This window comes from Drosophila busckii, chromosome 3L (genome assembly GCF_011750605.1).
Source record: "Drosophila busckii strain San Diego stock center, stock number 13000-0081.31 chromosome 3L, ASM1175060v1, whole genome shotgun sequence".
In the NCBI taxonomy this organism is placed as follows: domain Eukaryota; kingdom Metazoa; phylum Arthropoda; class Insecta; order Diptera; family Drosophilidae; genus Drosophila; species Drosophila busckii.
The window spans coordinates 5,991,152-6,011,419 of NC_046606.1; the positions used below are offsets into that span (position 1 = coordinate 5,991,152).

Below are 20,268 nucleotides of genomic sequence, written 5' to 3' on the forward strand. Positions count from 1 at the left end.
GTAATCGAGCACTTGCTTGTGCTATCGAACACATGTAAGCATCGAGCGGCCGCCACAATTTCTAAAAATTATCAGCAGCAGATTTTACCCCTTTAGATTTGGATTTTCTGCAAAGCCACGTTGTTATTGCAATAAAGAATTCAAGTACCAACAGGTTTGCTCTTCTTTGCTTTTTAATCAGTTCTTTTAACTAATATGATCAATTTAGCTATTTTCCGCCACCAACTGCTGGCAACACAGACATAATTATCAACAGCCCGCCACAATTTGTGTTTATTGTCAGCAACAGTGTGAGCGATTTTTCGTTTTTCTTGTTCTTTGCGGTTCTGTCATTCTCTGCTCATTCCGAAAATCGCCGTCGAGTTGTAAGCACGAGCACGTCGCACGGTTTTTGAAAATCTCGTTTGTTGGTCAGTAAAAATATAACATAAACACATAAAAAAAACAATTGGTTTAGAAGTAATGTGCAAAACAAATAAAAGTGTGCGTACGGCTATAAATTAAACGCGGCTTTGTTTCAGTGCTTGCAAAATAAACAGCAAAAACTGTTGAAGTTAATGCTAACAAAAGAAGTGAAGCGAGAAATTTATGAAATATAAATGTGCAAACTTAAATTCTAATTAAGCAGCAGCAGTGCGAGCGAGCAAGTGTAAGTTTTAATTTGTGTAAGTTGTGTGCGTGTGAGTGAGAATGCGAATGGAGTTGCAGTTGAAACACAAACAAGAAAACGCACACACACAGCCATGCATGTGTGTGTGTGCGTATATGAATTTATATACTTACAAGCAGTAGTGAAGCGACAGCATAAAAGAAGTGTAAGATAGACGAAGTGTCAAGGCAAAGTAACAGAAAGAAATGAACGCGCCCGCTTTTCTCGTTGATGATGAAAATTCAATTAAAATAAATATAAATTAAAGATAGAGCCAGAGCCAGCCGCCTTTTTCAACATTTTTATCCTGTGCGCGCACAGCGCATCAAAACTCTCTCTCTCCCTCGCTATTTTACTCGCTCGCTCTCTCTGTGGCTCTCTTTTTGGAAATTTTAACGTCTGCCGCAGACGAAGTCTGTGCGCTGCTGTTTTGTCGCCGCCCGCAACGCCTACTCTTCTTTTATTGTTACTTCCTGCACTCCCACAAGCTTATGTAGGATATTTTTATTTCTTATTATATACCGTTGCGGCTGTGCGTGTTTTTCATAGTTTTGCATACTTCATTCTTTACTTTTTGCCAATTAGCGCAGTTTCGGCAAAAAAAAAGAGTTAAAAAGTTTCTAACTTGTTTGTTATTGTTTATATTTGAAAGCATAGAGCGCAGTTAAAAACAAATAGCAAAAGTTAAGCAATTGTATAGGTAAGTTAAGTGATACCCTGTAAATTTGCTTTCTCCTTTTTTGCTTGTGTGTGTGTGTGCTAAAAGTAGCACACAAGCAGAGCCAACAACTAAATGCATAATTTCTTTTTGACTTCGCATTACAAAGTACCGTTAAAAAAGCCAATGAACGCATCTGGCAAATAAGCAAACATGAATAAACAAGCAGAACAACACAAATCTAGCAACAACAACAACAAAGCAACAAAACTTTGCTTTAAGTTCATGCAGAGATCGCTCTCTCAGTCGCTGCTGCTGCGCTGTAGCTGATAAAAAGCAAATCCATTTTTATTGCTCTGCTGCTGCTGCGGCTGCTGCTGCATTGCGTTGTTGTTAAAGTCAAAGAGCATGGGCTGATGTTGTTGTTGTGGCTGCTTTTGTAATTGTCTGTAATTTAGTTGAGGACTCTCGTAGTTTGAAACCAGTTGAACAACCAGCTGTCGTTGACTTTGCAGCTGCTGTAGCTCTCGCTCTCGCTGCTTCTCTTTTTCGCTCACATACTTTAGTCGTTCCACGCTCTTTACGCTTTGCTCATTTGTTGATCTATTTTTGTTTAATTTTTTTGGGGCCCTATTTACCTTTTTGCCAGTGTGTGTGTGGTGTGTGTGTGTGTTTATTATACCCAGAGCATCGTTTGAAGTTCAAGCCACAAATTTATTTTTTCTATGCTATTTTTGTAGCTTATCTGCAACAAACATACAACACACACACATACGCATGCATGGCTTATGCTTGCGTCTGTACTTTATTTACTGTTCACTTTATTAACACATTTTTTCTTTAGTTGCCTGTTTACCGCTTAGATTTTTATCGCTGCTGATAAAGCAGTTCAACTACTACGCGTATGCAAGCAGTGCAAAAAAGACAAGAGAGGGTTGCGGGTGCTGCAATTATGGGCCTGCAAATCAAAGAGCCAACGGTAAAATCAGCTTAACTCAAGCAACGGCAAACTTGCTAAAAAGATCTCTTTCTCTTTTGTGTGTGTGTGTGTGTGTTTGCTTTTGCTTTTTACGATTATAATTCTTTACATAAAGCGCTGACGCTTCGACAATTCACAAAAGCCAAAGAATTTAATGCGAAGGCGTAGAGTCTGATAGAGTAGGAGAGGCGGAGAGGGGGAAGTAGAAATTTCAATTGCTGTGTGTGCTCTTTTGTCTGCTGCTGCTGCTTACAACACACAATTGAGCATTTTATTGATAAGAGCATAATTGAAAGTGCGTACAGAAAGAGAGGCAAACAAAGCGTATGGCTAGTTGGGGTAAGCAGCTTAGTGGCGACTGCTTGCAGCAATAAATAATTGGAGTAATGCATTTAATTGGCAAGCCAAGATAAACTCGAGCTATATAACTCAAAAATTTAGTGCTGCCCGACACTAAAAATTTGAGGTTAAACTCAAAAAGTGTAATAAAATTCAATGAAGCTTAAGCAGCTGCTGTAACAAGATACTCAAGCTACTGCTTGAAACTATTCCCTTTAGTTTGCTGCATTACTTGACTTTCCATCTATCAAGCAAACCCTTTCAACGAAAAATAGGACTTCTCAGCTATTTAGTGTCCTTTGTCAACTTAGCCACCCACTGAACCCCTGCGCCCGTTTTGCCCGCATTGACACACTTCAGTTGTCGCTCTGCAGGCGTCACATACAATGGCGTCATCAATTCAGTTAATGGATGGCCAATGCCGTTGGATGCGATGCTCGCTGTTGTTGCTGTTGATGTTGCTGCTGCTGCTGCAGTCAACTGTTTGACTCAAAGTTTTTTATGGCAATTTAAAGTTTTTGCATTGACTTTGGCCAGGTAGCCCGAGCCAAGAGTAAAAGCCATTGTTGAGCTGTTGCTCAATTGTTTTTAATTCAAGCGGGGGCAGCAACTTGTCTTTTACCGTTGGGCAGCAGCAGCATCAAAGTTCTAATTTATGTGTGTGCAGAAAGTTTTGTTGTCGCTTGGTCAGTGGGCAGGGGTCAACAACTGTGACCGCCTAACCCAAAAGCCCAGGTAAAGGTTCAGGCTCTGCTACATTCTGCTGTTCAATTAGATTTATGGGATTAGCGCAGGTCGCAACGCATTGCAATGCACACGTGTAAAAATCAACGAGCTACGGCTTTAGGTTTGGGGCTTTTGTTATCCTTACCCAACCCGCACGCCCACTTTAGTGCACATCCTGCTTTGGGGCAAGAACAAAAACAATGCCATAAAGCGTTGCCAACCGGCGGTGGTTGAAAGCTGTGTGTGTGTCCAATTCATGTTGCTTGCCCCTGCAACTTTTGCTACTTGCAACGCGCACACATTTCCGTTGGCAACTTCAAATTCATATATATACATTTTTATATTTTCGAAGCCCACTGTGCATATGCATGCTCGCCTATGTGTATGTGTGTGTGTGGCAACGGTGGTTGTTGCCTTGCCTGGCTAGTTTTTCGATTTTATCGATTTTCATAAAGCAGCTTTTACGGTTAACTTTCAGCCACTACTTCAATTAGGCTCTAGAATTATATATATAGAAAAGTGTTGCCTATTTGAGCTTGGCCAATCTATTGGCTGCGTGTTGCATGCATCAGTTGCAGTTGCAGTGTGGCCTCAATAAAAGGTACAAAGTTTCGGCGTTGCCTTTGACTTAAAGCGCATTCAGCTTCAACGCAAATTTAAGAGTCAGCTAAGCTATTGAAGAATTAAAGGAAATAATTGTTTATAAAATTGTTTGCTTAACTTTTTTGCTAATGCAATTAAATCTTCCAACTCTAATTAAGCAGCATATGACACACTTGAGCTCTAAGAACTTGCACTATATAAAGAAAAGCTGCCTTGACTTGATGAAAACTTTTTAATTACAAGCATCGAGAACAATCAAAAGTTTTACTATGCAGAGCTAGAGCGAGCAAGCAAACTAATAAACTGTAGTCCACACGCTTTCATAACTAACATAAAAAAAGTTAAATACTCACAGCTAAAGTTTGGGCTAATCCCAGCTCAGCATTAAAAAAAAATATACAGCGCCAACAATAAACTGTGTGAAGATTGTTGCGCTTATAACTTTTTGTATATATTTAAGAGGTCACCAACAACAATAACTGTAATAAAGGATGTGTGTGCAGCTGTAAAAAAAAGGCACAAAATGGCAAATCGATTTTAAATGCAATTGATGCGCTTCGCTCGCTCTCTTGGCTTATATGCAAATTGCAATTTGAGTGCATTGAACTCACATGTAGAGCAAACATCAGCCAGACCAAGAGGTGTGAATTCTGCCAGGAAGCAGCCCAAGCCCGCAGATAAACATAAACATGAAAAACTAGAACAAGCTGCGGAGAGAGCAACATTTTTGTGGAGCTAGGCAGAGAGCAGATTTAGCCACAGATAGTTCAGAAATACGCTAGAGAGTTGTAGCAAGAAATCCAAGTCCCTTTTGGAAAATGAAATTAAAAAGTTTCCAAGCATCTTTGTTTACAGCAGCTAGAGCTTAAAAATTTAAACTCAGCATTTTCCAAGAAAAACAAAACTATTTTCAATAATTTTTCTTTAAAGCATATTTATTTTATTTTTCTTGTAACTTCTTCCAACTCCAGCAAACAAATGACAGCAGTCAGAGGGTCATGAATTATATGTAGACGCTTTGGGGACATTTAGAAAATTCTTGCAGCATATTTTATGTGCGCAAACTTTTCGCTGCGACTGTCTGTGTCTGTGTGTGTGGGTGGCACTTGCAATTTGTAGCCAGAGCGCGCCTCTTGTTAGTTATTGTTATATAGCCCAGGCTCAATTGAATGACTGTCTTGACTGACTGAATGACTGAAAGTACAACTTGAATGTCACGCTGTGATTGCGTCGAGAGCGAATCGTACAAATATATACAATTGTATATATATATCTCTCTCTCAAGTGCATTGCATTTAGCTGGAAATTGCGTTGCTCCTCCCCGCTCCGCCCCTCAGAACAATTGCTGCTGACCCAAAACTGGCGCATTGCACTTTGTCTGATTATTTTATATGCGCTGCTTGCTGCTGCTGCAACTTGACACGTTAAATGCAATCAATGCTAGCTCAGATTTTTATACACTTTGTCGATAAATAAAAGCCCAAAAGGGTGTGCCTAGATATGTGCCAATCAAAGTATACATAAAAGTTGGCTGCTGTTTTATTAACACGTTAAATGCAATCAGTGCCAGTTCAGATTTTTATACACTTTGTGGATAAACAATCATGAAAATAGGGTATACGAAAGTTGTGCATTAAAATGTCCAATTAAGTGATAACTTTATAATTTTTTTAAAAATCGAAGTGTATCTAATTATTGGCTGCTGCTTTAATTTAACATTTTTGTTGTTTTTAATACACTTTGACATTTAAAAGAATGTTGAAGTAGCTAAAGCTAATGCAAAAGTATTGCAGTTATGCTAGCTATGAAATCAAAGTGTATGCAATAGTTGGCTGCTGCTGTATTTTGACATTTTTTTGGCAACAGTTTGTACACTTCAGTGCAATTAAGCAGAGACACCTGCAAACTGTTTACATACATATAAATTAGTTTTAATATTTACAAGGCAAACTGTAATTAGTTCTCAGAGCTTAAGAGAGCGAGAGAGAGAGAGTGCGAGAGCGAGAGCGCAACTTACTGTGTAAACTTCCCGTTTCAATTTGCAAACATGAGCGCACCAACATTTGCATATTTCTAGGGTCATTTGAGCTTTGTGCGTAGTCAATGCTTCAAATTTATATATTTCCCACAATTTGCATACTGCAAATGCAACGGAAACCATAAAATACCAAAAAAAAAAAAAAAATACAACTAGCAGAAGAAAATATTATCACATTTTCAAACTGTGTTGCTGCTGCGTGTTGTATGTTGCTGTTGCATGTTGCTGCTGTAGTTCTATTTCAATTGGCTGGCATGTTGGCCAGCAGCTCGTTTAACGGCTTCTGAATAGCTGCGTAAATATTATTATGCTGTTGCCACTTGAAACGCGCTGCTGCTGCTGCTCTGCTTTGATTTTGATTATGCACACATGCAACACTCACTTGAGACTATTTCATTTGTGATTTGTTTAAAGTTGTAAACAATTTTACATCTATAAAAAGCAGACATTGCAGTCAGTAACCTTTTGGCAGAAGCTAATCAAAGTGTTTGAGCTAAAGTGTAAACATAAAAGATTTTAAAACATTTTTTTATATGTTGTAGAAGAGTGTAGTGTGTCTAGATTAATTCTAGTGCGTCTCATAAATACTTAAAATATACTTTAGTACTAAAATTGGAATTTTATAAAATGACACGCATAATTTTAAATTAAAATTGTGTTAAGCCAAGTGACCACAAAAGATTTTTAAAACACAGTATTGCAGGCTAATGTTGTAATATTTTATTCTTCAATATTTGTGCAATAATTCTTTTGAATTATAATATGTATAATTTTCAATTGAGTTTGAATTTCTTTTTAAATGTGCGCGCCCTTTACTTTTAACGCTTGAGTTGCGCCATTATCTGCAACGCCCCGATCTGAAAGTCAACAACATTGTTGCTTGTTGTTGCTGTTGTAAATTGACCGACACATGGTGATTAGAGTAAAATGAAGGCAAGACTGATAAACAGCTGGCAAGGCATGGAAATAAAAAAAAAGAAAAACGAAAGTGATGCCGAAAGGCTAAACACACCTTAATGCATGGCTTGCTATAAATACGAAATGTGTAGGGAGAGGGAGCGGGGGCTGCGGCGCTGCGCAATGCTCTAAGCAGCACACACACTTCCTTTTTCGCCTTTCGACCGAGAGACTCTCGGTAAGCAGGTCACGTGAGCATTTCAGCTTGGCTAAATTGCTCAAGACCCTCGACCAAGAGGGTGCCTCAGCCCTAGCACCGCCACTCCAACCCGCCCCGCGCTTGTCAGTAATAAATGTGATTGCAAGCAGGCGACACTTGCTCCCTCTCGCTTTTGTGTATAAAATATATTAAAGCATACAATAAAACACGCAAAAATTTGCTTGATTTTAACGCGTTGTCATCGTCGCCGTCGCCGTCTCTGTCTCTTGTCGTTGCTGCTTGCAATTGTTACAACGTGCTTGAAATATTTTAAAACCGTCTCTCTCTACCCTATAAATATGCTCGAGCGGGTATAATAAAATGCGCTTAATTTATGTATGAATCAAGATTCAAGCTTCAACGCCAAGCCAATAGACTAGACTCAAGTCTAGGCAGCGTTGGCTCTGGGGCTGATTACAGCTTGTAACACGTTGTTTGCTTCAATTGCAATGTCGCATGCACTGGGCGAAAATTTGTAACTTTAACTATGCTGCGATTAAATAAATTGTGGAATTTATAAATATTTTTATATGTCGAAAACTTACTGCTCTATAAATTCTTTCTATGCGTCAACTTCATCATAATTTGTAGAATTTTCATTTATACTAAAAGTATGTTTTGAACTTTTAGAAATTTATAAATATTTTTATACTTTAAACCTTTTTAATCATCACACTCTGTGTTTAATTTCTTTATGCTGTAAACTCTTTTATAAATTCTTTTATATATATCGTAGGCTTTATTTATTGATTATGCTGGAATTTATAAATATTTTGAAAATTTAAATTGTAGGATTATCTGCCTTACTTTATTGCCTTAGCTCTCTCTCTCTGCCCCTTTTATTTTTTCAAGTGTCTAAGTTTATAAGCACACTTGTTATTAAGAAGTAGCCTTCATAATTGATACAATGTTTGTGTTGGGCACAGATAAATAGAAAGAGAGAGAGAGGGGGAAGTTGGTGGCAACCCCCCAACTCCAACGAGTCTCGATTACACAGTCAACGGGCCACCTTTTTGCCTTTTGTTTATTTATTTGTTTTGCTTGCGTTTTTCTGTTTTATGCGCATTCCGGCAGCTACGGCTCAGTTCAGTTCATATGTAATAAAAATGAAGTTGCTGCCGCCTTATAAATACATAAAATAAAATATATACTATAGTATACACACACATAGAATAAAAATCAATATTTACGCCATGTCGCCGTCGCTTGGCTTGACTGAGCTGCTGCTGCTGCTGCTTTTTGTTTTGTTTTATTAGCAAGTGTATATTATTTTAGAAGGGCAGACAGCTGATAAGAGCTGCTGATGTTTGACTAAAGCTTTAACATAAAATTGCATGTAATAAACTAATTAACTAACTCGTCGTTTGTTTATTTGCATTTGCAGTTTACGGATACGGACACCAAGCATAAATTTTCGTCAGCCCCAGCAGCACTGTAAGGTGAGTTAACAGAGAGAGGACTGCGGCCAAGCGAGCGTTTTGGCCAACTCTTTGCCGCTAGCGCTTTTGAACTTGTTCCACTTTGAGCCAACTGCCAGCTGCTGCTGCTGCTGCTGCTGCTGTTGAACATTCTTAGCCAGTCTATCTGCCAGTCGCATCTGTGAGTGGGATTTGCTATTGGTACGTTGCTCTTTCGACTGCCACACGCTCCGTAAAAAGAAAGAAGCAGCAAAAAACTTTTTCGTTTGTTTGTTTTTTTCGTTTTTCTTTGCTTTCTTTCTTTCTCTCTATTGCATGCCCGGCAGTATTTTCCTTTTCTTTAGCACGCTTGTGCCCAATTTTCGAGCTCTGGACCACTTAAGCGCTAGCGCTCACTACGTCTGCTCCAGTTCCAGCTTCAAGTAGCGTATTTATTTCTGAAACGAGTTTTTTCGGCACTTTGGCCGTCAGTCCGGCTTGGCAAGTTGCCCCCTCTCAGTGTGCTTAGCTTTTCAAAATTGAGTGTTAGGCCTAGTTTTCTAATAGTTGTTGCATACTAAATTTAAAGCTTAGTCGAAACGCCCATTTGCAAAAAAAAAAAACATAAATGTTCAACAACTATAAAATATTAGTTTATGACTGCAGAAAAGTCTAAATAATTGCAGCATTTTTATGTGTCTTTTTTATTATGCAACAATTGAGGTTAAGATGCAATAAAAAAGAGGCAAGCGTGACTTGCAGTTGCGCTGAAAAATATAAATAAAATATTTAAACATGTATTAAAATGTTTTATAGCTGCTGCTTTAATTGCTTTAAGCCTCTGCATTTAAAAATGCATTTAAGTAGCAATTGCTGTTTTAAATTCGTTTATTTTAATTGTAATTTGCTGTAAAGCGCTTTAAATGTCAATTTTAATGTGTGTGAGGCTCATTAGCAAACATGAAATGCATATTCAAATGAGATTTACAGTTGGCCCCAGTCATTAATTGATTTATTGTGTTTGGTCTTTTAAATATTTTATAAGAAAGTCAGGCCTAAAAACGTGGCGCATGCCAAATCACAAACAGTGGGTGGCATTTTGTATTAGCAGCACGCCCGTTTGTTTATTTGTTGTTGTTGTTGTGGCAACCCTTGAATGTCGCCTAGACAAGCACTCGGCATGTCTTGCTCTTGACTTGGGTTTCATGACTAATTACCAGAGGCCGTCAGCACATTGGTAAGGCGAGAAGGTTAAGCGTATATTGGAATTATATGCGGCTTATATTTTAAAGGCATAAACTTTGCTTCAATTTGCTGTTGCTGTGACCCTAATGAAGTTATGTGCAGCACATTGGGGAGTCTGTTGCAAGCGGAAGCCCCAAAATGGCTGCCGCCCTTATTTGGTTTCCATGCATAAAATAACGGCACATAAGTGCAAAGCTGCAACTTGCAACTTGCAAATTTAATGAAAATCTGTTGCAAGCGTGTGTGGCGTGCACAATTTTGCGCTGCTAGTTTTTTGAGTGCCATAGCATTTTAATAGGTGTAAAAGCCTCGAAGTTTTTTATGAAATTATGCGCCTGGGCCCAGGCCCGCCCGCCCCGTGTGGCAAGTATGGCGTCGTCGTCGTTGCCGCCGCCTGTTGCATAAATGCAAACTTTGTAGCATCTGCCATGTGGAAACTATGTCAAGCTGCGCTCTATAAACTATTTGCTGCGTTGATAAGCGCACTTTGCCACCTTGCCACACAGCACTTGAGGCAGTTGCTGCAACATGTAATCACAAAAACGAAATGAGTTGATTTAATGCTGTTCAAGTGGCCACGAGCGCCGCCTGCCAAAGCTTTCTGCCAAGTTAGCCAGGCGCTTTATTACCTCAGAGTGTGTTCTTTGCTTCTTTTTTGTTAAATTGCTGGCATGTTGCTGCTGTTGCTGTTGCTGTTGCTGATGTAGCTCGTCAACAAGCTGACAATTTGTTGTCTGCCTCAAAGTGTTGCCTGTCAGGCAGAGGCAGCAACAACAACTAGTTTATGCCTGTGTACAATTTTTAATCTCTTAAAACTGTACCAACTGCTGTTGCTGTTGCTGTTGTGTTCCATGTTGTCAGCACAAAAAAAAAAACAGACGCAGCCAACACACCCGCAATCCGGGCCAATGTGGCATTGTTCTTGCTACAATATCTGACTGTCTAATGAGCGAGCATTATAACTTTGCCAAACAACTTGGCAGCAACTAAATTTAGTTACTCAGGAGTAAAGTTAGCGAGTGGCAATAATCGTTGGTAGAAACTAAATTTAGTTACTCAAAACTAAAGTTAGTGAGCGGCAATATTTATTATATTTATATTTATAATTGAACTGCATTTGATTTTTATATATTAACCAACTTTATTTGATTGTGCTGCAGTAGCAACAGAATTAGTTTTAGCATTTAATGTAAAATATAGTAAAGAAGACTTTGCTCTAATTTGTTTATACTGAAATCTTATTTTGTGTGCTCTTTTTAATGTATTTAATATTTTATTTGAATTTAATATTCATTTTTTTTGGTATGTATTGTCAAAATTTCGTTGTGATAAACTTTTGCTTTAAATTTTATAGAATTTTTTAGTTTTTTTTATTAGCTCTATAAGTATGCATAACTTTTAGTTAAGTTTAAGTATATAGAGTAACTGCAGTTCGTTGTTGGCAACAAAAATAATTTCTCACTCGTTTTTTTGTCACTTATTTTTTTTTTTTGCTGCACTGCTTCGCTTATCTTTGGCTTCATTCATAATTTTGTCGCATACGCGTGAGGGTTGCTCTTGGGGCTTTGCTTTTTGCACCTGAGTGTGCACATGTATGTGTATGCCTGTGTGTGTGTGTGTGCTGCAGTTATCCTGGCATGCGGGCGCTGCCAAGTGAAGTCGCGTTGTTGTTTGTTTTTTGTTGTTGTTGTCAAGCTTTTGTGGCTGTTTCTATTTTTGTTATGTCGACGCTGTCGTTGTCTGCATTTCCCAACCCAAGGCACACCCACTGACATATGCATATGCAACGTCACGTAGCAGCAGCGCAAAGTCCTTTGCAGACTATATACATATCTATGTGGATGGAATGACATCAGTCAGAACTCAGCGCTCAACTGAGTTGTGTGTCTGCCTTGAGGAAATTAAATACTCCAGCTTGGGATGTTGATGAAATTTCCGGTGCCGCTCGCTGCTAAAATTTGTCAGGCATTTTCAATCGAAGCGCATGTCCTTTTGCTATGTCCTTATGCTATTTATTGCATATTTAGCAACTTTTGCTGCGCGCAATTAAAACCAATTTGCAACAACATGCCCCAAGTGACCAAAACTGTAACTGTTGCAAGTTGCAAGCTGCCAGCGTGGCAAGTTGATATTTGGGGCGTGTCCATTGTGCATTGGCGCTGCTGGCTGCGTGTAACACTTTTGCCTTGGCAGTAGTCACAATATTGTCACACACGAATATGGAGCATGACATGTTTTTGCATGTGGCATGCAACACATCTTGCAGCACATGTGGACCACATGCCGAGTTCAGAGATTTAGCCAGACCTCTCTGCACTAAACTTTGTATTGAACACACACAAATGGGTGCATGTGTATTTGTTTCTGATAAGATTCACCTTCGTTAGCAGCGCCTATGCCACAATTTGTGTTGCAACGGGCCAGGCAGAGACTCTGTACAGCAGAGTACACAATGGTCTTTTAGTTTGAATTGATTAACTAAGCATGAATAACGTATTTTATTGGATATTGGATTGGATATAAATTGATTTAATTTAATTCGATTAGATTGGATATAAATTGAAAAAAACGTTTGAGTTAATGATGTAAAAATATTCATTATGTTATTAGCTATGTTTTATTAAAATTCCATCATTATATCATTTATACAAAGATAATTCCTGCATGATAAACTTGAAAACTTTAAGTGCGTTTAATGCTAAATATTTCTTTATATAAATATATAATTTTTCGAGTAAATGATCGATATGCACTCAGAGTCTTTCCACTGTCTGCTATGCTCAACTTTGTAGCTCGACTGATTTTTCCTGAGAAGTTCGCACGATTTTTTGGAGGATAGACTTGAAAACTTCAAATGCGTTTATCTCTAAATATTTCTTTATACAAATATATCACTCTGCCAATAAATAAGCAAAATGCACTCAGAGTCTTGCACTGTCTGCTATGCTCAACTTTGTGCTTCGACTGATTTTTGACTCGTTTTGGGTTTTGGGGTCAGCTAATGACGCTGCAGCATTTATTTTTTTACAAAAGTGTTCTGTTGTTTTCTTTTTTTGTTCTGTTGTTAGCGATAAGAACAGTGCGTGCGTCTCCCCAGTGGCCGCTACAGTTACAGTTTGGGCTTATCAGACCGACTACGGCGTAGGCTTGACCCAATTGGCTTTGGCCACAAGACAAATGAGCTGCCGATGCAGCCAAAGGTGCGTTCTGTTCAAATGAAAGAAACGAAACCTTTGACTAATTGCTGCACTCTCTCTCTCTCTCTCTCTGCCAAGCGAGCAGCAGCAGTGAGTGGAGCTGCTTTTAAAAATAGCTCAACAGCTTGTCTCTTAAAAATAGATTTGGCTGCCAACGCAACGCAGCTTTGTGCTTTTGGTTAACGCCCCTTGAATTACAAAAGCAAAAGGATTTAATTTTATGCCACAGCAGAGCAGAGCAGCGAACAAAGAGTGAGAGAGATAGTGAGTAAGTCTGCTTAAGCATAAACTTAAACTCAAACTCAAAAGCATTAAATTCCAAGCAAATGCAATGGCTACAGTTTAATCTTGCTGCGGTTTTTCGCACTAAGAGACTGGAAATAATCTCTAAAGTTGACGACAAAACTTTAAAACGACAATATTTATCTTATGCTAAATTTAACATGCGAAACTTACACAGCAACAAACAAAAGTAGCGCGTATATTAAGTATTTTAAATTTGATTTAGGTTTGAGTATTATATTTAATAGTTCGTTATGTTGCTTGTCTTACTTTATAAACAAAAGTCTAATGAATCAAAGTGATAAGTAATTGTTGGTAAGACTCTTGACCAGAGTCATGATACCAGATAACCACATACAGATATTAAAGTAAGTGTTCTGCTAATCTAAAAGTTTGTATTACATTTATTAGTTATTGCATTTACTTCAAAGCTGCATTGAATTAAAGTATTGAACTTACAAAATTTAACTCTCAGCCCAACTGGCATTGAATTTAAGAATATTCGGCATTAATAAAAGCCAACTCTGCTCTACTTGGCTTAAGAAAATTTGAATTTATGCATAAGCTTACATTGTTTCATATTAAGTTCAAGCTACTTATGCCTTTTTTTTTCTTATCTGTGTATTTTCGTACAACAATTTAATTCAAATTAAAATCACAAGACTAACTTGTCGCTTGCCAACTGCCTCGCAACTTGAGGAACTCAAGTGTTGGCAGTTATATTCTTAGCCAAGTTTGTTTGCCAGTTTCGCAGGCAAATATTTAATTGTTGATTAGTGAACGCGAACTGCCTAAAACAGACAACTTAGTGCGCATTTGCTGTCACTTCTAAAGTCTGCTCTGCCACTCTCTCGCTCTCGCTCTCTCTTTCTCTTGCTCTTGCCTGTCGTGTGACATTGAAATGAAAGCGTCATTTGGTATTGGAGTATAAAAGGCAAATGCCGCATTTTATTGCAACATTTGTTGTTGCTCTTGCTGTGTTGACGTCAAGGCAACTGGAGCGCTTGTCAAACAATGCGTGCGGCAAAGTGTGGCAAATGCCACAGTCGCCCTTATCGTATTATGTCCTTGTCGTCCTGTTGGCGCCGCCATTGCTATTGTCATCAACCAGTGGCTGTTTAAGCGCTTGCTAAATATTATTTTTAATAATTCAGCAATTTCTTGCTGCTCTAGCTGCTTGTTATACAAGCAATTAAGCTGCTTGCCACATGCCACATCCTCGCTATGGCTGCTGCTGAGCTCAAAATTACAGTTGTTTGTTGCGCTTAACAATTGCAACTGCGACAACAACGACGACGACAAGCGTTGCACGTTGACCACACTTTGCTGCATGCCACACACGCCCACAGCGAACTCGAGTTACACGCAATAGATGACGTTACTTTTCATTGCTTTCTCTCTCTCTCTCTCTCTCTCTCTCTCTCTCGCTCTACACACACAATATCGTCGTCATCGTTGCTACAAATCAACGCCCCTCATTTTATTTTTCATTGTTTTTAGCACTCGGTCGTGGCTCTACGGGATTTTCGCTAATTAATTTTCTGGGTTAATTTTTTAAATTGTTTGCTCTGCTCGCTGCTCGTTGCTTGTTGATTGTTGTTTATATTGCCAGCTAATTACATTGCGCAGATCCTTTGACCTCAACTGCAAACAGCAAATAAATTGTATAACATGCAAATATTTAATAAGCATATAATAAACAAATAGTCTATAGACAGTCAGTCAGACGTACCAGCGCCAGGCAGAGCAAAAACCCATTAAAGTAATGAGCTCATCTCCTCGTCGTCGTCGTCGTCGTCGTTCGTCATGTCGTTGAGGTTGACAAACTCAACCACAAATGCCACCCAGTTTGGGCTCAAACCAGACGCCAGAGCAGCAACCAGCACCAGCAGCAGCAGCAGCATTTCCTGCCTGGGTCACGTCTCTCGCACCAGAGTTGCCTCCCTCTTTACATCACTCTGACTCGCCGTGTCCTCCTTTTGCCTGTTTTATAACTTTACACGTTTGTCTCGCATAGCGACAAAGCAAAAAAATGAAATGCGTCAAATTGTGCGTTACAAGCGACACGCCCACAGTTCCAGCCGCCCACTTAGCCTTAGTCACGTTCCTCGGAGCAGTTGGTCTGCATTCCACTGTGCAGTAGTAGTCCGCATTAGTCTTGTTGTCCAGCTGTGTGTGTTAAATTTTTATGCAAAAGGCGCCAGACTGGTCAACAACTCCGGGAGAGCGAGAGGGAGAGCTGGCATGCCCAACTAGCAGCTGCGCTTGAAAGTCAAAGTTTGAAAATAAAAATAAATACAATTAACTTCAAATGCTAAAATTAAATACAATATTTTTTATAGTATAACTCTTTTGTTGTGAAAGAGAGAGAGAGAGAGTGAGCAGACATGTCCAACTAGCAGATACGCTTGAAATTTAAAGCTTGAAATAAATCTTATTAGATTAATTTACAATACAAAAATAATATATAGAATATAACTTGTTTTAAAAATGTCTTAAGTGTATAATTATCTGTAGGGAGAGAGAGAGAGAGAAAAAGAGAGATAGAGAGAGAGAGAGAGAGATAGAGAAATTGAGAGATAAAGAGATTGAGAGAATGAGAGATAGAGAGATAAAGAGAGAGATAGAGATAGAGAGCAGCCATGACCAACTACTAGTTACACTTGAAAGTAAAAGTCTGATATAAAAATTATTAAATGCTGTTTTGCACTACAAAAATTAAATAGTAACATTTATCATAAGATAGCTCTGGCTTTAAATATGTTTTTAATATATAAATGATATATAAAGAGATAGATACACTTGAAAGTGAAAGTTTGTGTTAGTAAATTAAATCAAATAGCAACAAATAACATAACAAAGCTTCTGTTTCAAATATATTTTAGTATATAAATGCTCTATAGAGTAATAGCCGCTAGCTCAACTAGCAAATATACTTGAAAATAAAAGTTTATAGTACAATAATAAATTTAAATAGCAATATTTATCATCAGCTAGCTTCTGTTTTAAAATTTGTTTCAAGTGCATAAATTCTCGGTGGGGCTTTCACAGCAAAGTAGATTTCGCTATTGTCTTTTATCGCCAGCTGTTTTCAGTTTGTTTTTTCACTTTTGTGTGCTTATCACATGCAGTTTTTTTTATTTTTTATTATTTATTGCTGGACTACTACACTAGTGAACGTGACTATATTTTAATTGCATACAGAAAAAAAAGCGCTTTATTGTTATTTTTATCGCGCACAGCTTCCTTGGGGCGCTTAAATAATTTATGTAATTTCCATTAGGGCTGATTGATCTTGTCACATGACAAAATGTTGGCCAATCATATGCATATATCTATAGTTCCATTTGTTTAATGGCATTTACTTTAATGTAATGTCAAGTGTAGTAGTTGGCTTTATATATTTTAATTATTAAATGGCCGCAATGGCCCAAGGCACGCGCTTGAACTTTGACATTGCTGACTACTTGAATTTATTTGTGGCCTGCGTTTACCAAATTAGAATTTAAAGTTTATGATAATTGAAATTGCACTTGTTGTAATTGAGACATAACATGTTGTTAGCCAGACACTCAGCTGTATAAATAAATAGTTATGCATAAATTATTATATGGCATGCCATTGATATGTTTGTAATAAACAAATGTGGGCGATTTTCATTTATTTATGTGCGCGTTGAACAAATTGAATTTCAATACGAGAACGAGAGAGTTGCAAACTTTGTCGCGTTCGCTTGTCAATGCAATGCCAAACAACTGGGGAATAGATTTTATTTATTTACGCTGCTGCTGCTATTGCTATTGCTATAGCTATTGTTGTTGTTAGTGTTAGTGTCTCGTATGCAAAGGCAAGTTTGTACTTCGTTTGCCTGGGGATAAATAAATCTAAATATATTTGTGCTGTTGCTACAAATGTGGCAACAAGCAGCGCCAGCTGCAGCCATTGACACACATAGCTATAGACATAGTGTGTGTGTGTTATCTGTGTGTGTATTTGTATTCGTAAGCAGCTTAATCGATAGCACGTGACGCTTTAAGGTGAACGACTGACAAGCCAAGCAGCCGCGGCTCAAAGACAGGTGGATGCGGCCTAAACCGACTTGACAAACGTCACACAAATTGACTTTTTAAGTAGGCAACAATGTGGCAGGCACACATACAGCTCAGACTACTTTGTGTGTGTGTATGTGTGTGAGGGCGGCAATAAAATAGCAATGGCCACCACCCCTAAGTCTTAACATCTTTGCGTTCGTTTCTCTCTTTATATTTTATATGCATACTTATTTATATTTCTCTTTCTCTGCCTCTCTCTCTCTCTCTCTTTCTCCTGCTCGCCTGTCAGCAGGAAATGACGGCATTACAGACATTTACAGTTAATGCCTTTATGTGCGTCGAGGATTGTCGCTCTAACCAAAACCACATGCCACATAAATTCGTTGGCTTGCCTCGACTGTTTTTACATTTTATTTGATTTTATTAGAATTTTCTTTGTTGCGCGCAGCTGAAAAAACTATAAAGCGACCTTTGCCCTGCAATTGAATTGCCAGTATATGTGTCAAATATGTTAAGCAGGCTCATTGAGCAAATTTACCAAAGCGCGAAAAATAACGTAAAGTTTAGTGAGCGCTGAAAATAGGCAACATGGGCGTAGTCAGGAATACTTAACTAGTGACTACTTGAACTTAAAATATAGAATACTTGCACTTAAAATAGTCGAAAGAAGATCGTTTTATTGCTTTTGCATAGCAGCCACACAATTTAAATTTCCAACTAGCCCATTAAGTTGCATTATTAAGTCATTTCAGCAATCATTTATTATAATTCAAAGCCTTGCTGCCCACACACACACACACAAAATCAATTAGTTTAAGCTGCTTGACATTTGCATTTGATTTATGTAGTAGCTCAATTCGCTCTGTCTCACTCTGTGGCAAGAGCTGTCTCTCTTTTATTTCTCGTTTTCAGTTGCCAACTTTCAGGCGCAGTCAAAGCCGCAATATGCAATTAAGTATTCATATCGTTTCGTTATGTCAACTAGTGCGATATGTTAGTGCTAACTACAAAAACTGCAAACACACACACATATATAGCATGCATGTGTGTGTGTGTGTGGCAGCTACTGCTGCCTGCCCATCAACTATGAAATATTCATTTTTATTTTCGTTGCCAGTCAAAAAAAATTGAATTTCTTATATTGTTGCTGCTGCTATGCGTAACGCCAACAATGTTGCAACGGTGTGGCATGCAACACACAAAAAACAAGCATAAAAATGCATTTGATGTGCAAATGTGCCAAAATATTGTTGCTTAATGTGCAGCAATAAAAAGCAGCAAAAACATTAAATAAATATATGCACAAATCAAAAATGCAAATTGTAATAGCTTTATAATTAATTGGCATAGCTTTATACTATTTTAACAGCTGATTTTTTAAACAAGTTAACAGCAAATCTTTATTTCAATAAGTGGTTTATCAAACTTTTGTGGAAATGCGTTGATATATGCGTATATAGGTTTGTCTGATAAACACTTTTTAAATATTCAACTATATTTATATTTAGCTGAGCATCATTGACAATCACACTAAATTAAAACTGTTGCCTAACATTAAGTTAGTTGGCAGCAACTTTTAATAAAACTGCAACTAAACAACAAATTTTTAGCAACTGAGTTTGCCATATAAATTAAAGTTGTCGCTGCTTTCTGTGTGTGTGTGTGTCTCGCGTGTGCAAGAGATTTTTTTATGGGCTGGCTGCTGTTGACCTCTGCGGTTGCCTTTGTTGCACTGACAGTTCATGAACTCTCGCTAGACGAAATGAAAAGTTTGGACTTTTATGCTGCTGCGCAGCCAAATATGCACACAAGAGTTTATAGCCCCCTGTAGCTGTTTTTTATTGTCCTCGTAAGCGCAGCAGTCAGCGCGTTGTCCTTGCTGCAACAAAGCGTAGCCCAAAATATAAACAGTGTCTGTCTGTCTCTTGAGCAAATGTTATTGACTTGGCTATGCTAATAAAGTTCGATTTCATTGCGCTCAGCTAAGCAAATTTAATTAAATTTGCAGCGCCAGGCAGTTTAAGCTTAAGCTGAAGACAATGGACAATGGGAATATTAGTTGAAGCCACAATGCAATTTCATGGCAGCTGAGCTATCTAACAAATGCGCAACAATAACAATTAAATTGCAAAGGGGCGTGTGTGTGTGCAGATAATTAACCAATTGAACAATAAACAGCTGCCCAGGACGAGCTGCGGCTTGTGTGTCCCATGGACAATGAGCCAAGCCAGCTGCCAGTCAGACAGACGGACAGACGTACTGACTGCTGACTGCAACTGTCGCCTGTGTCCAAAACCTGACTCTAGTCACTGCCAAGTCAAGTGCACTGATGTGCCAAAAACGTTTAGCAGCAGTACAATGGGCATTTTGTACCATAAAGCAAAAAGTTTGCACTTAGACTTAATTTATTTTTAGGCCATAAATCTAGCAATTGTATTTTTCTTTTTTGTGACCCATAGTACATTGCCTGTTGTAACTGCAGCACATTGGGTCAACGACTTACTTGACACTTGAAATGTGCTTTTAATGAAAATTTATAACAGCACTAACTAATTTTTGGTTTTTTTGTTTACAGGTTAGACGAAGCTTAAACAATGTGCAGACTGTGGCTGAGCCGGCAACAACAACAATTGCTGCTGCATATGTAAATAAACGACAACACTAAGCCGAGTCAACGTCAACAACAACACTTAACAATTTTTATACCAGCAGTAGCAAAAAAAATGCATTTTTGAAAGGCTTTTTTAAGTTTATAAAAGGCAATGCCCTCCAGCTTAAAAGGCAAACTCACACACACATACATAACACACACATCTATACATACATACATACACAACTTGACTGATAGCTTAAATTTATAAACAAAAGTGCAGCGCGCATACTTTGCAAACAATTAAAATTAAGTTTAACAACTCGTAAAATGCCAAAACTGCGCTGCAGCTGCTAA

At 38.2% G+C, this 20,268-nt stretch overlaps 1 long non-coding RNA gene across 1 annotated transcript; it reads left to right on the forward strand.

The window, feature by feature from the left end:
* Window positions 1-44: 44 nt before the first annotated feature.
* On the forward strand, window positions 45-20,163 carry LOC108600235. Its single transcript, XR_001915183.2, has 3 exons — window positions 45-649; window positions 8,533-8,587; window positions 19,897-20,163. It is a non-coding gene; the product is annotated as an uncharacterized LOC108600235 (long non-coding RNA).
* Window positions 20,164-20,268: the final 105 nt, after the last annotated feature.